The following is an 18,321-nucleotide window of genomic DNA, read 5'->3' on the forward strand; positions in this document are numbered from 1 at the left end:
TAGCATACAAGACCCACAGATTCTTCACATTCTGAAGCTGTTAAAACAAACACCATGTCTGGTGCAAAGTTTGCTCAGCAGCCCCCGTGGTTGTGTGGGCTCCCTTATCCACCTAAATGAACAAGCCAAGGCTGCTGATCCCAGGTAAAATGATAAATATATCAAAGGAGCTTCAGACTTACACCCTCGATTCCATCCAGATTTCAGACCAAAAGATTGACTAATCCCTTGTTGGCGATACAAAAATAATAATACAAACACAAAATCACCTGTTCTCGGCCACATCGAATAGCATCTTTCCTTGAAGTAGTAACTTTACTCAGGGTACTTCAACGTCAAGCTTAGCCTAGCCCACACAAGAAATAACTAAGCACACAGATGCAGGCCTTCTGTACAAGGTACCCTGGGAAAATGCAACTCCTGAGAATCGGCTGGGATGTAATGTGAAGATTAAAATTGGAATGAGTAAACAGGACCATGAAGAGAAAAGTCTTTTCATCTTCTGTCCATAACACTCTTCTGCCCTCACTAGGCTAACATTCACATGGTCCCGGCTTCAGAAAGGCTTTGACTTTCCTGCTATTCTCCTAGTCTCGTTTTAACACATACTTTATATTAGAATGCGTTCCAGGAAGCATATGGCAACAGAACTAGGTCAACCATTAACCAAATAACAGGAAACTGCTCTGCAGCGCACACCCTTCAAAAGCTCGCTTAATGAGCTGGCTCTTCAGAATATGTCCTTCAGTGAGGTTGGAACTAACAGGATCCATGGGTTTCTTTAACGCTGCAGTCACCTCATACCTAGAAGGTCTTCTGCACACCCTAGACTTTCAACAGTCTAAATCATTCCACTGAGATGTTCGAGAACCAAAGGCAAAGGTGAGGAAACATGTTTTCTGAAACTGCCTGACCATCTTCCAAGCGCATGACTAGTGTCCCGGCTCCACTGCTTCGTTCTTCCAATTCTGTTCAACTGATGGGAAACACTACATACTCATCTTTTCTCTGTAACTTGTCTGTATTCCTTGAGCTTCCGTACCACCATGAAATACATGCCATGATCCATTTAGACTTGATAAGCTAAATAAAGTCTTGGGAAAATATGTGTCTTCTTTTGTCGTATAAAACTACGCATGAGTTTCCTCCAGAACCACCGGCCTTGAATCCTTGAGTATTGCTGAGTTTGAATGTTTCCTCTCCAGTGTTTCAGACTCAGCTCTACGAAATCTAACTTTACAATGGCCTGAAGAGTCATCCTACCGGTAAACGGTCGTGCTCAAATTAGTATTCTTCAGAAACTACCAACAATCAAACTCTCCTTGGCTTCTTCAACCTAGACTGCAATCTAGACATTCTTACTTCCAAAACATATTGAATACAGATTGTAGAGTTGGGCAGTTTCCCTTGATTAATACTAACTCTCATTTTTCAATGAAAATGTCAGTGCCAAATCTCCACTTAACTAAAGTTGAATGCTGGATGTCTAGGAGGGTTGCAGTAGCCACCAGTGCTTAAAAGGAACTAAGAGATTTTTGATTTCGGAAATGTCTGATTTCAGAGATGTTTGATTTCAGAAATCTAGGTGTGTTTGGGGAACAGATATTCAGGAGCAACATGCCCTTTTAAAAAGTGCTAGACTTGATTAACTAACTCAACCCATACTTATTGATTATGTACATCTGCCCCAGGCACTCAGCAAGACACTGACATATAGAGATGAACAAGGGAAACCCCACACCTGCCTTTCCACAGCTTCCAGCTAGTTCCATTCAGTAACTGACATGAGCCAAACCAGTGGTTGGCCTTCCAAGTTGATTTGGCTAAATTTTAACTAAGTAAGGTCTTTTCCCCTGAAAACAGTCAACAAGGCTTCCTTGAGCACCAACCTAAGGAATGGCACGCTGGGCTAGAGGTCAAAGAAAAGCCTGTAAGAGTCATCCGTATTGTGCAGTCTTTTGCATTCTGGACACCCCAATCTCTCCCATCAGGGCTATTCTTGGGAAACATCAGGTTTCTGTTTTCAGGGAGTTCGTTGTATAACCATAGTCAAAACAAAAACACCAGAACCTCATCTAAGGTACTTAATAAATAATCCATTACAGAATGCTCAAGATACTGCATACAGAGGTTAAGGTACTTTTCTTCCCCTTTACCAGATTTTGGGGTTGTGTTTCATTGAGGAGCACACTGGCTCTTAAAAGTCACCATATAATAAAAGATACTGCTCAGCCCCTAAAGCCAAGAAGTTAAATGTTTATCAGTCCCACCAGGACAAGCTTCAAGGAGCCCCCTCCCAGGGATTTCAAGTGGACTCAAGTGTATTCGGACTCCTAATCAGATAGTCACTGTTTAACAGTGCCCTGCCTATAATAAAAACTGAAGGATGGGAGAAAGGGGAATTCGTATTTTTTATGCGCCCACAGCATATCAGGCTCTGCACCAGAGATTCACATTTGTGATCTTATTTATTCCCCACAAGAAGTTTACAAAGTGGAGTTATTTTTCCAGATCAGGAAATTGAGGATCAGAGATTAAATCATTCACTCAAGGTCACACAGCTACTCACTGGCTCTGAGGTCTATGTTCTTTCCACTACATACCATGGCCCTCACTGCCAAGGTCTTCACGGGCCTCCCAATCCTGATAGCAAAGGGTTCCCTTCGATGCGGTCTCTGTGTTAGAGTCAAGTGTTCCTTCCCGATATGAGAGCACGCTGCCCCCAATACAATCTCCAGGACCCTTCAAAGAGGGTCCAGGGCTTCCCTGGTGGCGCAGTGGTTGAGAGTCCGCCTGTCGATGCAGGGGACGCGGGTTCGTGTCCCAGTCCGGGAGGATCCCACATGCCGCGGGGCGGCTGGGCCCGTGAGCCGTGGCCGCTGAGCCTGCGCATCCGGAGCCTGTGCTCCGCGGCGGGAGAGGCCACAGCGGTGAGAGGCCCTCAAAGTGCCCGAACACTGATGATGGAAAAAGGTCAGGACGGTTCCTGAGATACGAAGCAAGATGAACTCAGCGGGTCCTCCTGCCAATTGCCCTTGCCCTTACTCATCTGCTGGAGCATGCCAAGGCCTGCCTGGAATGACGCAGGCAAGGGTCACCAAGGGTCATCCTATACCCTTCCAGACTACTCCAAAATACTAGCTCGGGGCTGCAACAGGCTGGCTCCTTGAAAACCCACCAGTAACGTTTCAGAGGAATCGAACCTCTCAAAGGAACTCTTTGCATCCGTCAACCTCAGCATTAAACCCAGCGGGTACAGAGTAAAGCAGAGGTCTAAAAGGTCTAGGAATCTGTGGACCTAATCCATTTTGGAAGTCCAAGTCCTAATATTGCCTGCTGGCTCCTCCTTTTTAATTCACAAAGGAGACACAATATATAATTTTCCCATATACAGAAGTTCTGACTACACATTTACACAGAAAAATGCAGATGAGTACCACAGTTATGAAAGGCCCAACTTCTGCCATTAATAAAACTGTGCCTCTGACAACCACTCTTTCTACTCACCAGCCCCACAAAACTGAGCCCAGAAAGGCAGGCTTGGTGAAATTTAGAGCTACTTAACATAAATAAACATAAAGCCCTCCCTTGGGTTAGGAGGTGTGGCTAATTTTAGGTGACTGCTCCGTATCTGATGATATCTGGAGCCCAGGCTTCTGACTGGTTTAATGCAACCCTCGCGCCTGCATCTAACCAACTCCACCTCAAAATTTTCTCCACTGGGGAAAACAAGTGGTAAGGTGGCTGAAAGAAGGAATTCATTCCTGTGCTGTGAGGTCTTCCCAGACAAACTGTCCAGTCTGCTCCAGCCCCCGGGCTGCTGAGGCGCTGCACCAGGGGCTGACAACCACAGGGTTGCAGCATTTAGGAAGAGCTGATGAGAGCCAGGCCTCACGGTGCTTCTGCTGATCTGCATCCGGGAGTATTCATTCAGGAGAGGCTGTGAAATCCTTCCGAGCAGGCAGCAGAAATTGAGGGCTCTTGGTGATCAAGTGCAACTCCGCTGGTCCCATTCCTAGGAACGGAAGATTGGAATACCCCATGCTTCAGATGCATACAGAACGGAGTCCCAGATACTAGAAACAAGTTCAGCTGATATGAGAATCCACTTTTCCAAGAGTCAGTGACTTCCTCTCTCTCTCTCTCCCTTTAACACAGCTGCGAAGTCCACTGAGTGTCCAGCCAAGTGTACTTGTGAATTTCGTGCCCTCTCAGGCCCGCGAGAGGACCCCATTCCAGCCTAGTGGCTTGACCTACTCGCTCATCAGCTTTCAGGTTTAACGAGGGAAAACAATCTCCCCTTCGAATTGTAGCTTTCTTTCCAGAAGAACTAGACAACCCTGATGGCTCTCTCCAGTTACACAGCAATTATGTAATTGCCGAGCTTCTGCAGAATCACTGGAACCATTCTGCAGCTTCCTCCTGACTACAGCTGCAGCACAATGTTCCGAGATGATTGCAGCCTTTGAACGGATGGCAGGTCTCAAAGCTGGACACAAAGGGACGTACAATGGGATTCCATCTCAAGCGCAAAGATGCTCCAGCCTAACGAAGCCCTTTCTCCTCCTCCCAGGCTGGGACACTAACTCCTCCCTTTGCCCGCCCTACATGTGTGGGAAATATGGTTCACTCCATTTATGCTGACAGGTTCCAAAAGAGGCAGAAAATCAGCCAAAGTTTTGCCATGGACCATGCACAAGGTAATCATTTAGCACATCATGGGAAAGCTCCAGAAGAGGACAAGATGCAAAGCGGGGGTGGGGGCGGGCGGGAAGCATCTCTGTAGGCTTCCTGCACTGGCATGAAATGAGTGCTTCCCTTCCTTCTGCCAGCTCCAATCCTTCATGTTGACATTACACATCCTGTACTGTGGATCCACCCCCATGCTGCCGCTTGCCCAGCTGAATTATCTCCTGCGTCACAGCGGTGGTAACAGAACTGCTGGCTCGGCAGACTTGAAAGCACCATTTCAATGCTTAATGCATTCAGCAACTGGACATACTACCAGTGTGTCGGTCGGGGCTGGTTTGTGGCCCTCTCAGCAGCCATGCAATACTCAACCTAACCCTTCTGCTAACCAGATGGTCTGTTTGCCTCTTGGGACCAAACCATTCAACTTGACTTTATTAAATTCTATCAAAATGTGGGGACAGTTTACAGCAGTGTGTCTGGTTCATCTCCAACGGGGTTGCTAAGATGAAAATGACCTAAAAATAACTGGAAACTCGACTTCACACCAACAGTAAATATTTAAATGATCTGCCAGATTCCGCACCCCAGCAGCATTAACTACATGGTTCGCAAGTTATACTGTAAATATATACACACAAAGACACAGAAATACACGCATCTGAATAGGAATCCGTGGCCCACTGCCTCCAGCCAAGGGTTCACCACCCTCTGGCTCATTTAAATGTGGTTAAGGACAGCCATCTCCAACATAATCGCTCCAATTACCAACACAAAGAACCTAACTGGTAGAGCGATCCCACCTCCCCTGGGTTCGACCACCTAGACACACTGCCGGCGTGCCAGGGGCTCAGAGGGCCCTCAATAAATGTTTGACGAATGGAGATGAATGGGCACACATTTCTTAAATATAACAGCATCTATAAAACACGTTTTATGAGAGTGAAGACACTAAATTCTTTCCAACTCTATCATCATCCCACAGCTACTAACTAGGAGCGCAAAGCCAGGCGGCGGCTAAATGTCAAGGAGCAAGCCACCTGCACAAGAGGCAGTGGATGGCCAGTAACTGATCATTGCAGATGAACTGCAGAGGCGGCCATTCATCTAGTACCTGGCAGGGTGCTGGGTGTTTTACATACATTATGCCTCTGAGCCTTCACCAGAGAGGGGATTTCACTCTAAAGATAAACTGGAGGTCAGGAGCAAATTAGGAACTTGACCACAAGTGAAGCCAATCACTTTACTACAACCTGGTTGTCACAGATAAGTAAGGATTCTGCAACTTGGAAAGAACTGAACACAGATGAAGGTGGCATCCCCAAATCTAACACTCCCTGAGGTCTCAAGGAAAATGGAAAAATCTTTCCACTCCCAGAGCTTTTCTGGCAGCTAGGAAGTTCTAGTTTCAGCCCCTCCTCTTTTCCCACACTTTTTATTTTACTGAGGGCATTCCACATTATTATAACCAAGACCACACGCACAGCTTAAACCTCCATTTCTTTCAGTTTGGCGTCCACCCTTTGACACCAAAACTCTCTCATTTGAGGGGCTTCCATGGTGGCGCAGTGGTTGAGAATCTGCCTGCCAATGCAGGGGACATGGGTTCGAGCCCTGGTCCGGGAAGATCCCACATGCCATGGAGCAACTAAGCCCGTGTGCCACAACTACTGAGCCTGCGCTCTAGAGCCCATGAGCCACAACTACTGAGCCCGTGTGCCACAACTACTGAGCCTGGGCTCTAGAGCCCACGAGCCACTACTACTGAAGCCTGCGAGCCACTACTACTGAAGACCACGAGCCACAACTACTGAGCCCATGTTCTGCAACAACAGAAGCCACCGCAACGAGAAGCCCACGCACCGCAACGAAGAGTAGCTCCCGCTCGCCGCAACTAGAGAAAGCTCTCCCCAGCAACGAAGACCCGATGCAGCGAAAAATAAATAAATAAAATAAATAAATTTATTTTTTTTAAAAAGTCTCTCATTTGAGAGCATCCTAGAGAGCGGAACACAGTAAATAAATACCTGGTTACTTTTTCCTCTCCTCCTCAAATATCGCTGCACACAATTTTAAGTGGCGACTATACATTTTTTTAAGAATTAAAAAAAAAATTCCACCGCCACCCTTGTCTCTCTGGAAATGTTCAAAATGTAAAAATAAATAAATAAATAAGGCGTCATGGGGAATCTGCTTTGAAAGGTGAAAAAATCACTGCTGTGCTACCCAAGAACCACTTACATGTTCTCCATCTCTGCCACCACCATCACCAGCACGCTGTCAGGAGGCACCAATGAATGTTCTTCTGACTCGGCACAGACCAGGCTAGTTAAGTCCTGTTAGGCCCTATCAACACCCGTCCACATTTTGAAATATCACCTACCCTGAAGGCACTCTAAAATTAGCCTCCTTACCCCTGAGATCTCTAAGCATCTGATATTACAGTACATTAGTAAGACCAAGTGGACATGTACTATTAAAATAAACATTTGCACAGAGAAGACCAAAGCAATTCAAAGCAAGGACACAGGACAGCCCTCAAGGTGGCTCAGAGCTACCTATCATAGTGAAGTCATAAAGAGGCAACCAACATTTATGTGGAACAGCACAGGCCAGTATTTTCACTGAACAAATACAGTGTTCTCAGACAAAGCATTTTTGCCAGAATGATGCCAAACAAGAGGAACAATAATGACATCGTTCTTCCAAAATGCTTGAAGAAGTTCACACTGATTAAAAATTGTTCCCACACCACTGCAGGGAATATTTCTGCAAGGTGGGATAGTAAGTGCACTTCTCCAAGAGGACATGGCATCATCCTTGGGTGGTTTACAAATCCCTACTGAACGCACATGCAGATGTAGAGTGCTGCGGAGTCCATAGCCAGCCAGACCAGAGGCTCACAATCTGGAAAAGTCTACCTGTGAATGGACAACAGCAACGAGGACTACTCATCACATAAGACAGACACGGCACAAAACTAATCCAAACACAGAGTCTAAGACGAAGGACAAGACAATTCACACCTGGTAAAGCCCTCAGAGCAGACCTCTACGTCAGTTTCTCTATCCCTGAGGAAGAAAGACACTATCATTTTTCCAGTGCCCATTATGAACCAGAACCCCTATACACATAATACTTTTTTTTTTTTTTTTTTTTTTGCGGTACGCGGGCCTCTCACTGTTGTGGCCTCTCCCGTTGCGGAGCACAGGCTCCGGACGCGCAGGCTCAGCGGCCATGGCTCACAGGCGCAGCCGCTCCACGGCATGTGGGATCTTCCCGGACCGGGGCACGAACCCGTGTGCCCTGCATCGGCAGTCAGACTCTCAACAACTGCGCCACCAGGGAAGCCCTACACATAATACTTTTTAGCCCTTATGTCAGTTCTACAGATTCATATTATTATCCCCATTTTATTGGGTAAGAAATCAAGGGAACAGAGAGGTTAAGTGACTTATTCAAGGTCACACAGCTAGGAAGGAACAGAGACAAATTTCATCCGGTGCTTGCGCAACACCCAAAGAGTGCTACACCCACTACACACCATTTCCTTAAAGACCCAAGCACAAAGAACTACATGCTCACACAGAAATTCTGAGAAATTTGCATTCCTGATTCTTCAGGAAAAGTAAATGCCTTCTCCCCAGCAAGAATATCCTGTCTGTCTGCCTATCTAGCTATGTAAAATATATTTACATACTTCTACATAAATACATACACATACCCCCATATACCCATAGACATGGCAGCCGAGTTCCTAATTGTTCAAACAGTTCAATGCAATGAAGTTCCGCCATGGTGTGCAGATTTTAATTGCGTTACTTTCCCATATAACTGCATGTCAGAAAGGGAAGGCTGCCAAGTGACAATCTGGCCCAGTGATTCACAGTGTCACACTGACATACCCACTTCTGATACAGGTTGTTTATACTTCCTAGAAATCATTGACTTCATTTAAGAGATAACAGTAAAGGATGTCCCCCAGCAGTGATATGTTCCTTTTCTCTTGGAATACACTAGCGGCAAATGTCAGGAATTTGGACAAGAAGGGGGATCCTATAAAGTTAAAAGCCCTCGCTCTGTACTCCTCAGACCTTAATGATCATGCTGATAAGGCAGCATCTTAAACACAGATGACTCTCTTTTTCATTTTAAGACTATGCCTTATAAAGTAAAGATCTATTCAAATGAATCACATTAAATCTACTGAACAGGTATCATGGGCTGAGAAAAAACCTTGCCAATTTTCCATTTTTTATGCTTCAAGATTCCCATGTGCTGACTTATTAATGTTTTTCAGCCATATTTGACTCAAAAACTTGAAAATTTATTTTTCTGTAGACATCAATACGAGCCATTATAATATGTGTGTGGTCACAGACAAGATGATGTTGCCACCAACTTTTTTACTAAAATGGGGAAAAAGATGATGGGAAGTTGGCAAGAAGGGACAAAGGACCAGGAGGAACGTACTGGGAACATCGGAAATTCACCGTTCAGAAGCTGCTTCAGAGAAGATCGCTAACACTTACCTGTGCTGGGGTCAATTTTGTTAATTGTAGTTGACGTCTAGAAACGGGGTTATGAATATAATTATCATGAAGCAGCAATTGGGCAATCACAATCTAATTAAACCCACTGACTCGATTATCTTGTTTTTCCCTTAATAATCACATAACATTTAACACTTGCTCATTTCAGGACCTATGGGTGATGTTCACTCATTATTAACAAGCTACAGCCACTGGTCAGAGAAACACTGGGTGAGGGATTCACGTGAGTCCGCCAAGGGGTGGGGAGAAATTTCAGGGGCATCTGAAATCTGTTCTTCAATCCCCCTTCACTGCTCAGCCTCCCAAAATTACTAATGAGAGGCAAAGCCACGGCAGAAGATGGAAAGAATGAGGAGAACTTCCACGCAAGCGTAAGGATACAATTCTGCTTTCTTAAATGGGTGCTATTTTATGTGATCTATATAATGTGCTTTTTCACATGTAAATGCAATCTGTCTTGGGAGTGGTGATTTTCTTCTCAGGATAATAGAGGATTCCTCCACCAGGCCTAAATACATAAACTTTACACATTTACCTCCTCCGACATGCTCTAAAGCTCCCTCCCGTCCCTGGCTCTCATGTTGAGTGTGTTCTCAAATTCAATGTCCTGTTCCCAAGTGGACGTCACTGCACCCACAAAGAGACACTGACCCAATTCACCTTCACTTTCTGCAGTGCTCCCGAGGGTAGCCCGGGTAGACTTCTCTTCAAAAATTTAAGAAGACTGAAGGGGCTTCCCTGGTGGCGCAGTGGTTGGGAGCCCGCCTGCAGATATAGGGGGCGCGGGTTCGTGCCCCGGTCCGGGAGGATCCCACGTGCCGCGGAGCGGCTGGGCCCGTGAGCCATGGCCGCTGGGCCTGTGCTCTGCAACAGGAGAGGCCACAACAGTAAGGGGCCCGCGTACCACAAAAAAAAAAAAAAAGAAGAAGAAACATGTAAAGGACTGGTGTCTGAGACAGGCTGGTCTGAGGGAGCATCTTAGATGGCTGGGCACTATAGCTCAGGCCAAAGACAGTCCCTGTGGCTCTAAAATGAGAAATTCCATGGGACTTTCCTGGTGGTCCAATGGTTAAAGACTCCGCACTCCCAACGCAGGGGACAGGGTTCGATCCCCGGTCAGGGAACTAGATCCTGCATGCCACCACTAAAGATGCCGCAACTAAGACCTGGCAGAGGCAAATAAATAAATATTTAAATTAAAAAAAAAAAAAAGACTCCGTGCTTCCACTGCAGGGGGCATGGGTTTGATCCCTGGTTGGGGAACTAAGATCCCGCATGCCACAAGGTGTGGCCATAAATAAATAAATGAATAAAATTAGAAATTCCACCCGCAGGACTGCACGCTTTGGTACAGTTCAATATTACTCTCTTCAACTATGTAGTTATTTTTTTCTGAGCCGTTTTCCCATTAAAGGACTTTATCTAAGAAAACAATGGTTCTTATAAGTTTGGTAGATAATGATACGGATGATGGGTAAAAGTGGGTGACTCTGTGACCTCCTCTAGGACGCTTTAGACACAGGACACACGCTTATCCTCCTACCCAGGTTTTGGGTATGAGTCTGTCTAGGGACAGATGATCACCTGAACAGACCATGGCAAAGTTAAGATTTTTATAAAACCACCACCAGTTGCTTCAAGGTTAAAGAGTCTACTCAGCAATTAACACCAACCGCCTGTCCTACAGAAAAGCTACTGCCCTGGATATCTGAGGGATATCTGGACCTGCTCCACGGCCCTTAGTACAGCCTGTTACTCTATTAAGGGCATTTGTGGTCATACCTGAACAACAGCTTCCTTACTGTACTGTGATGTTTCAGGGAGGGGCAAATAAAACCAAAACATCCATCATGTCTCCATGATCTAAATAGAGCACATGGTGATCACTAAGGGCGTGGAAGATACTAGCACCCATGCTTTGAAGCGCATCTGCACTATTTTCCAACAACGACCCTTAAGACAGTGGACCTAATTTTCAAATATGTCTCTGTGGCTTTTGAAAACATTTCTCCTGTTTGCAGTAACCAGAGCCAGTACAGGGCACTCAGACTTTCAAAAGGGGCCCTAAGAAGAGAAAAAGTTAAGACACCTTCTCTACTTAAAAAAAAAAAAGTCATACAGCGTTATCTTTCTGCTTGTAACAGGGAGGGGCGCCTTTTAAACAGCCACGTGTATAACTACGTTACACTACTGAACTTGATACAGTACAATTTCTTTTTTAATTTATTCTCTAAATTTCCCCCTACATGGTCTCTTGGGCTTTTCTTTCTTACCATCTCCTCTGTAACTCAGAAGAACAAAGAAAGGGCACTCTTTAGTTAAACACACTTTGTCAAGCTATTACAATAAGTTATATCTCTCATATCAACTAATATATTACTATTAATTTTCCATTAAGCTCAGAGTTCCTTCCAGAACACCAGGATAGACTCCTGGCATAAGCAACTGGAAGAGACAAACCATCCGAAACATAAGCTATTAGCAAACTAAGTAATAGCCAGGGCCAGTTCCCAGAAGCTGAGAGCCAGGAGGTGGTCCCCCCATGTGTGCATCCTGGCTCCCCCATTATACAGCTCCATGAAACTTGGGTAAATTACTTCCCCGACTTCAGCTTTCTCTACCGTAGGAAAAGTCCCTGGTTCATATTAAATGTTAAACAAATGTTACCTAGTATTAATATTAACTATGAGTCACTCCAAGAAGGGAAATAGCGTTCTGTTAACGGTTTATGTGATATTCCCACTCTATAGAGGAGTTGGCAGAATTTTTTGATGAAGCAATCATATTTAATCTCCTTATGGAAGGTCTTCTTACCCAACATCAGAAGGGACAATACTCAGTTGACATCAGAAGAGGGGGAGAAGTTTTTTTTTATTGTAGTATAGTTGATTTACAATGTTGTGTTAATTTCTGCTGTGCAGCGAAGCGACTCAGTTACATACATATTTACATTCTTTTTTATATTCTTTTCCATTATGGTTTATCCCAGGAAATTGGATATAGTTCCCTGTGCTATACAGTAGGACCTCATTGCTTATCCATTCTAAATGTAATAGTTTGCATCTACTAACCCCAAAGTCCCAGTCCATCCTTCCCCCGAGGGGGAGAAGTTCTTGTAGCTGAACTTTGACATTCAAATGAAAATGGTCTCTTCCACCCAGATCCCTTTGCCAGTTATCATTATGAAATACTAATTAACAGTCTTCAGTGAAGACCATTTAAGTTAGAAACCATTGAAGAGAAAAGTTTCTGCGTGACAAGTACTTGTTATTGAAATCTTTACATAATATCTAGCTGGTATGTATGTTTTGGCCGTCTTCAGCCGATAACCCAGTGTTCAAATTTTACCCCACGTGTAGGACCCCCAGATCAGGTCCAATCAGGGTTGGGTAATTGATGTGGGATTGCTGACTAACTGGTCACACAGAGGGATGATGTAATTACAGATTAGAATAGCTAAACGTTCTGGACCACGGTGGCCTTATTTTTGATTTTAAAATGCCAAGATTGGATTGACAGACCAGCCTGTGATGCACGGCTCCAGCAAATGGCTTAATTCCAAACTGGACACAGGTAGTCATCACGGTCTATGCCTTTCCCCTCTGAAGTAAGCACATCTTTGTTCCTCACTTCTTCTAACACCCAGGGCGCAGGTAGAGAAGCTCTATGGATAACCTTAGCAAGGACTATCACATGTTCTGCCCATTAATAATGCAACTACTTTCTGCTGTGCTCTATTCTCTACTTTGCTCCTTTTCCAGGAAAATCTCCACCTAACTCTACTTACTTAATCAGCTCCTGCAAGTTTCCATCTGCCCTTTAGCAGCAACGCCGTATTTGTAACCCCAAAGTCACATAAATTGTCTCCCAAGCCCAATTCTATGTTTTACAATAAGAACTGACCAAAGAATGTGGGTCTGAACACTGGTCTTCATATTTCACATGCAATAGGTACTAAATTACAAGGTCTTTTTTCACTTACTTTATTGTTTTCTTAAAAGCAATGCCTTTCTTCCTGTAGGCTCTTCCCAGTGGACAGACCTCTTCTCTTCTGACTTGTCAATCATTCTCCTGCCTCTCTTCTCCTCTTCCTTCTCCCATCCGAGCAGTCTCTCCATCCCAGCAAATTTCCACCACGTAATTATGGCAATGCTTTAGCTTACTTTTCTGTTAGCTTAACAACCCTATTTTCTACTTGTGCTGAAAAATGCTACTGTTTGCTTTTCTGATGGGCTAATCCGTGTATCCTTTCAAGGCCTAACTTCCCCTACCATGATAGCAGCTGGAGCACTGATTCACAGGTGCCTTCCAAAGCTTTTCATTAGCAATAGAAATGAGATGGTTTAGAAACCCATTTCTTAATCTGCAGGTGAGTATTGGAACCTTTGTGTAGCAAACATCTTTCAAGTATCCCACATTGTGCCACTGCACAATTATTTTCTGCCTAATAAGTACAATGGTATAGGCACATTTGTCCCATTAAAAGGGAGAATGTTCCCTCCAAGGAGATCAGCACCCTGCCTTTCCCCCACCCTCTCTGGCTTTACCAGCTCAAGAGAAAAGCACTCAGCTGACATGAGCAAAACTGAAGGACAGTGACTCTCCCTTCTTAAATCTCAACAGGGAAGAGAAGAATTCCAAAATGTGAAGGCCTTAGCTCGTGTTGTGGTTCAACTGGCCAGACGAGGGCTTAGGGAGCGAACTGGCCTTCCCCAGCCAGGCTGTGTGGCAGCTAAGCTGCTCCACAAATCCTGGGCTTCAATACTTCTGACACAGTTGTCTCGCCGGGGCCTCGAGCTCCTTTTGTACTCAAACCAATCTGAATCCAAAGATAAGTCTTGCCTACTCATCTTGGACAAATGCTTAATTTCCTACTAAGTGATCCTAACACATTTTCATCAGGACTCACTGGTTGCTTGTGGAATTTTCCCCATCTCTCCTCGCATGGTCTTTGTGAAAAGTCTACTCGAAAGCCTGGCAAGTAACTTTCTGAATTAAGCAGTCTTCAAGGATTTATTTTGTGAACAAATAAGGACCTCCCCACCTTCCCTTCACCCTCTGGAGCAGGCTCTGCTCTCTCAATGAAGTTGGGGGTAAGCTGTGGACAGAGCCGGCAGAAGTGCTTTCTTAATATTCAGAAGCAACACGCAGTGAACTAAACAAGCAAACACATGAAAGCAAGGAAATCAATACCAAAATACCCATGACCTGGCACAAAAAGAGACCTTCCCTCCAAGAATAACGCAAGAAAAAAACCCTCTCCGGCTACGAATTAGGCAAGAAAGCTTTGAAGACACCAAGTCATGTGCTCACCAAAATTAAAAGACAATGCACTTGCAGGTGAACCACATGGGTAACCTCTCAGCCCACACTACTCCTCTGCCTCTTGTCCTTCCAAGCCCTGAAAAATCCAACTTGGTGTTGGAGCCACAAATCCCAAGACTACAAACCCTATGTATACACCAACTGATAAGGACAGGATCCCTTAGAAAGTAGATATATTTTACAATAGCATTTCTGAGCAGAAAATGTAAATTGCTCAGTGTGTGCAGTTCTCCAGATACAAAGTTCAAGGGGACAAAAGATTCAAAAGAGCTTCCTAATAAACTGTCAATGCAACCTAAATTCATAAAAATCCATTTTCCTTCACTTGCAAATTTCTCCTCCTAGGTTTTATAAATCCCAGAGACAGTTCCATTTAGGATTATCTTCTCTCCAATGCCCCCCCTATTTTTTTTTTTTTCCTTCCTCAGTGCTGGCATGCAAACCATGCTGTTTTAACTTCTTTCCTGTTCTCCCAGTTCTTCTGGAACATTTTATTTTCGACAGTCAACTCATCTGGAGGAATGCCACACTGAGGTCCAACTGTTTATAGCGTTAACTGTGTTTCTGCCAGAAGTCCACATCCAGCCCTACCTTCTCCAGACTGCCTCCTGGATTAAGAATTTATGCTTTCGTTTGGAAGAAGCTTAGAAAATGTGGAAACTTCCGAACATCACTCTTCTTTACAAAGTTACTCTCACTTGTCTAAGAGAAATCAGAAATGGAAACCTGTCATCACCCTTCTTCAAGTACTGTCCCATCCCTCTCTCATGGTTAAATGTTGCACGTGCTGTTCAAACGGCATTTTAAGGATGACTTCATGTCTACTGGGGCATGGGAAATAGCTAGCCATGGGTCTGCAAGAGAGAACTGGGCCTCAAGAAGATACATAGAGGGCACATTTTTGGATGAGTCTGGAACACTGGGAAGCCACCAGTCATCGTTTTAGACTGGATTTCACTCTCTTGGCCATTCATCAGTATTACAAAATGGCATCTCTGCAAGAAGCCAACTGAAATCTGTACCAGGTTGCAAAACAGATCCTCGGAGTCCAATTGTGGGCACTCTGGTAAGTTGCAGTAGACCCAGACAAACTTCCAAAGAAGGGCATTTGAAAAGGACTCCCCAGCCCTGGATGACAGAACTACAGAGAGGAGGACAATTAGAAGAAAATCACAGCTACAGACCCAAGAGCTAAAAGTCCCATGAACAGAATTGGCCTCTGGCGCGTATCACTTCTATGAATGACCGTGCTCGGCCCCAGGCTCCCCACCATGCTACACTCAGCTACCAAAAATCAATCCTCCTGCCCCACTAGCGTGTGATTTCAGGGTTTCTCAGACAGCCTTGCACTCTGGAGAGGAGAGTTGGTGTTTCACAAACCGCTACAATCATGGGCAGTAGGGCAGTGGAAAGGGCACTGGACTGGGAGTCGGCCGACCTAAGTTCTAGGCCTGGCTTTATTACAAATGAACTCTCTGACCTGTGCAAGTCACCTCACGTCTCTCTGCCAGTTTCCTCCTCAGTACAATGCAGGGGGAAGGGCAGATGTGAAGGAGATGATCTAAGGCGCAAAAAAACTAGCTTCTCAATGAAAAGTTCTGAAAGGTGACTGTCAGACACTTAATATTCATCATTTAGGGTGTTACCAAGTAGTCAATTTTTAAATGATTTTTATGTTAACTTCTACTTGGGAAATAATATATTTGTCCATAACCCCCAAAATCTCAGCTTAATTCCAATGTTCCCCGGAGTTCTTTCATAATACAATCAATGCCTCTTTTCTTTTCCTCTCTTATTTTTTTAAGCAACCTTCCCCAAACTAAGACTTGTGCTATTAAAAGAGCTTAGAACTTCCCATTTCCTTGCTAGGGCTAAAATTAAACTGTCCATTCCTTAGGGCCCAACATAACATCTGCCAGATGTCTTGGCGTATCACACAAGAAGAGGAATTTTCTTCTAACATTATCTACTTTCCTCTCTGTTTGCTCATAATCAATTAATAGGTCACCAACACCCAGCTAATGTTTCCCTCAAAGCCACCAACTTCCTAAGTATGTGAACTTCAAAAGATGCTTGCTTTCACATACACACACACACACACTCTCTCACAGACACTTGATTTTTTTTTTTTTCAGCTCACTAGATTTTAGTAATAGACACTGGAAATATTTCCCCCACTTCTTCTGAATTTCTTAGTTTCCATATACCAATATCCAATCATACACCCATGTCAGGTCCTTTCCAATCTTAGTTCATTATTTATATATTTCCTAATTTGTGAGTGTGGCATTCATTGTGAAATAGCCTCTCTATTCCCCAGCCATCAACTTGAAACATTCAATGCAGCTTTGTCAGTGTTCTGTCCCATGAGACAGTGAACTATAAGTCTGATAAAGGACATACCACAAAGAAGATAAGTAAGGTTACCTTAACCAAGAAACCTCAATACCAGGAAAGAATCCAAGATAGACTAGACCCTATTAAACTCCATCACACTGAAAACGGGACTCTTTCCCAAGGCAACTTTACCATTCTTTCCTTTCAGGAAAACTGACCACAAGTACTTTAAAGTCCATTAGTACAGTTGGATTTCTTTTTTCCCCTACTGTCTTCCAGAAGACTCATTAGAAAGAAAATTTTTTAAATATATATATATATATATATATACATACACATATATATGCAAAATAATTATTTCATCTAAAAGTTGTCTCCAACTCCAAAGAGTAAGGAAAAAAACAAGTCCTGGAGGAATGTGATCAATGAATTAGATGGACATAAATCTAATATGAGAAGGATTATGGAATCCGAAGACCACAAGAATGTTCTTTATGGCAGTGTGCATCACAGCTCACATATACTTCTCCAGAATGATTTCTCTCTGTGATATATTAGAAAAAATTAGGTAAAAACTTGCCTAACGAGCCTCATCAACTTGACGTCTAAAAACAAAAAGGATCTCTGAGCTTTGACATCAAATGAGAAGGTTCCATTGGACACTTTTTATTTCTCTCATAGTGGTTTATCCTAAATACTTGTCCCATTTCAAATGCATATATCTAGAAAAACGCAAGAAACCATGTCTTGAATATATTGGTACTTTTCATGTTGGTGAAGAGCATCAGAGATGGATGTGTCTCTTAGGTAACCAGTTAGAACACATTCTCAAACTCCAAAATGCCTCTTAGATACCTAATTTTTTCCCTCCAGAAAACCTCAGCTCTAAGGCTGAATATCTGGTTGCAAAGTAAAAACTATGAGTCAAAAAACCTGGTTGCTGGACTGGCAACCAGTGTGTCAGCTTTTTTCCCTACTGAAAGAAGTAATTAACCAGATTTCCTGGTATCAACATCAACAACAAACACATCATGTAGGTTTGCTTCAAGATCAACTATAATGTACTTATGTTTACATAGACATATATGGTTAATTAGATGCAAAACTATCTGGTAATTACTTCCCCAAATAACTCTTTTTATCCCATTGCATTTGAACTTCCGAGTTTGAATATGTAGCAAATACATCCATGCATTAGTAATTTTAAATATAACACTGCTGACATTCTACTTAAGAGCAAAAGTAATGGTATCAAAGAGTAACATTCAATAAATGAATAATGAAAGGTATGATTCCAAGTAAGATTTTTTAAGTGCTCTTGGAAAGCCCTAGATTTTTAATAAAGAAGCAGAGCTCTGAAGAGAAGTATTTTTAAATGAGCATACACATCAAATGCAAATCTTGAAAACCATACATC

General features: G+C 43.6%; 1 protein-coding gene across 10 annotated transcripts in view; it reads right to left on the reverse strand.

Annotated features, from left to right (window-relative positions):
• ZNF462 (zinc finger protein 462) overlaps positions 1 to 18,321 on the reverse strand; it is a 143,311-nt gene that overhangs the window by 120,403 nt on the left and 4,587 nt on the right. The gene's annotated exons all lie outside the window — the stretch shown is intronic.

Source organism: Aethalodelphis obliquidens, unplaced genomic scaffold, assembly GCF_003676395.1.
Source record: "Aethalodelphis obliquidens isolate GAN/ISIS:26980383/991018 unplaced genomic scaffold, ASM367639v1 scaffold7, whole genome shotgun sequence".
Taxonomy (NCBI): domain Eukaryota; kingdom Metazoa; phylum Chordata; class Mammalia; order Artiodactyla; family Delphinidae; genus Aethalodelphis; species Aethalodelphis obliquidens.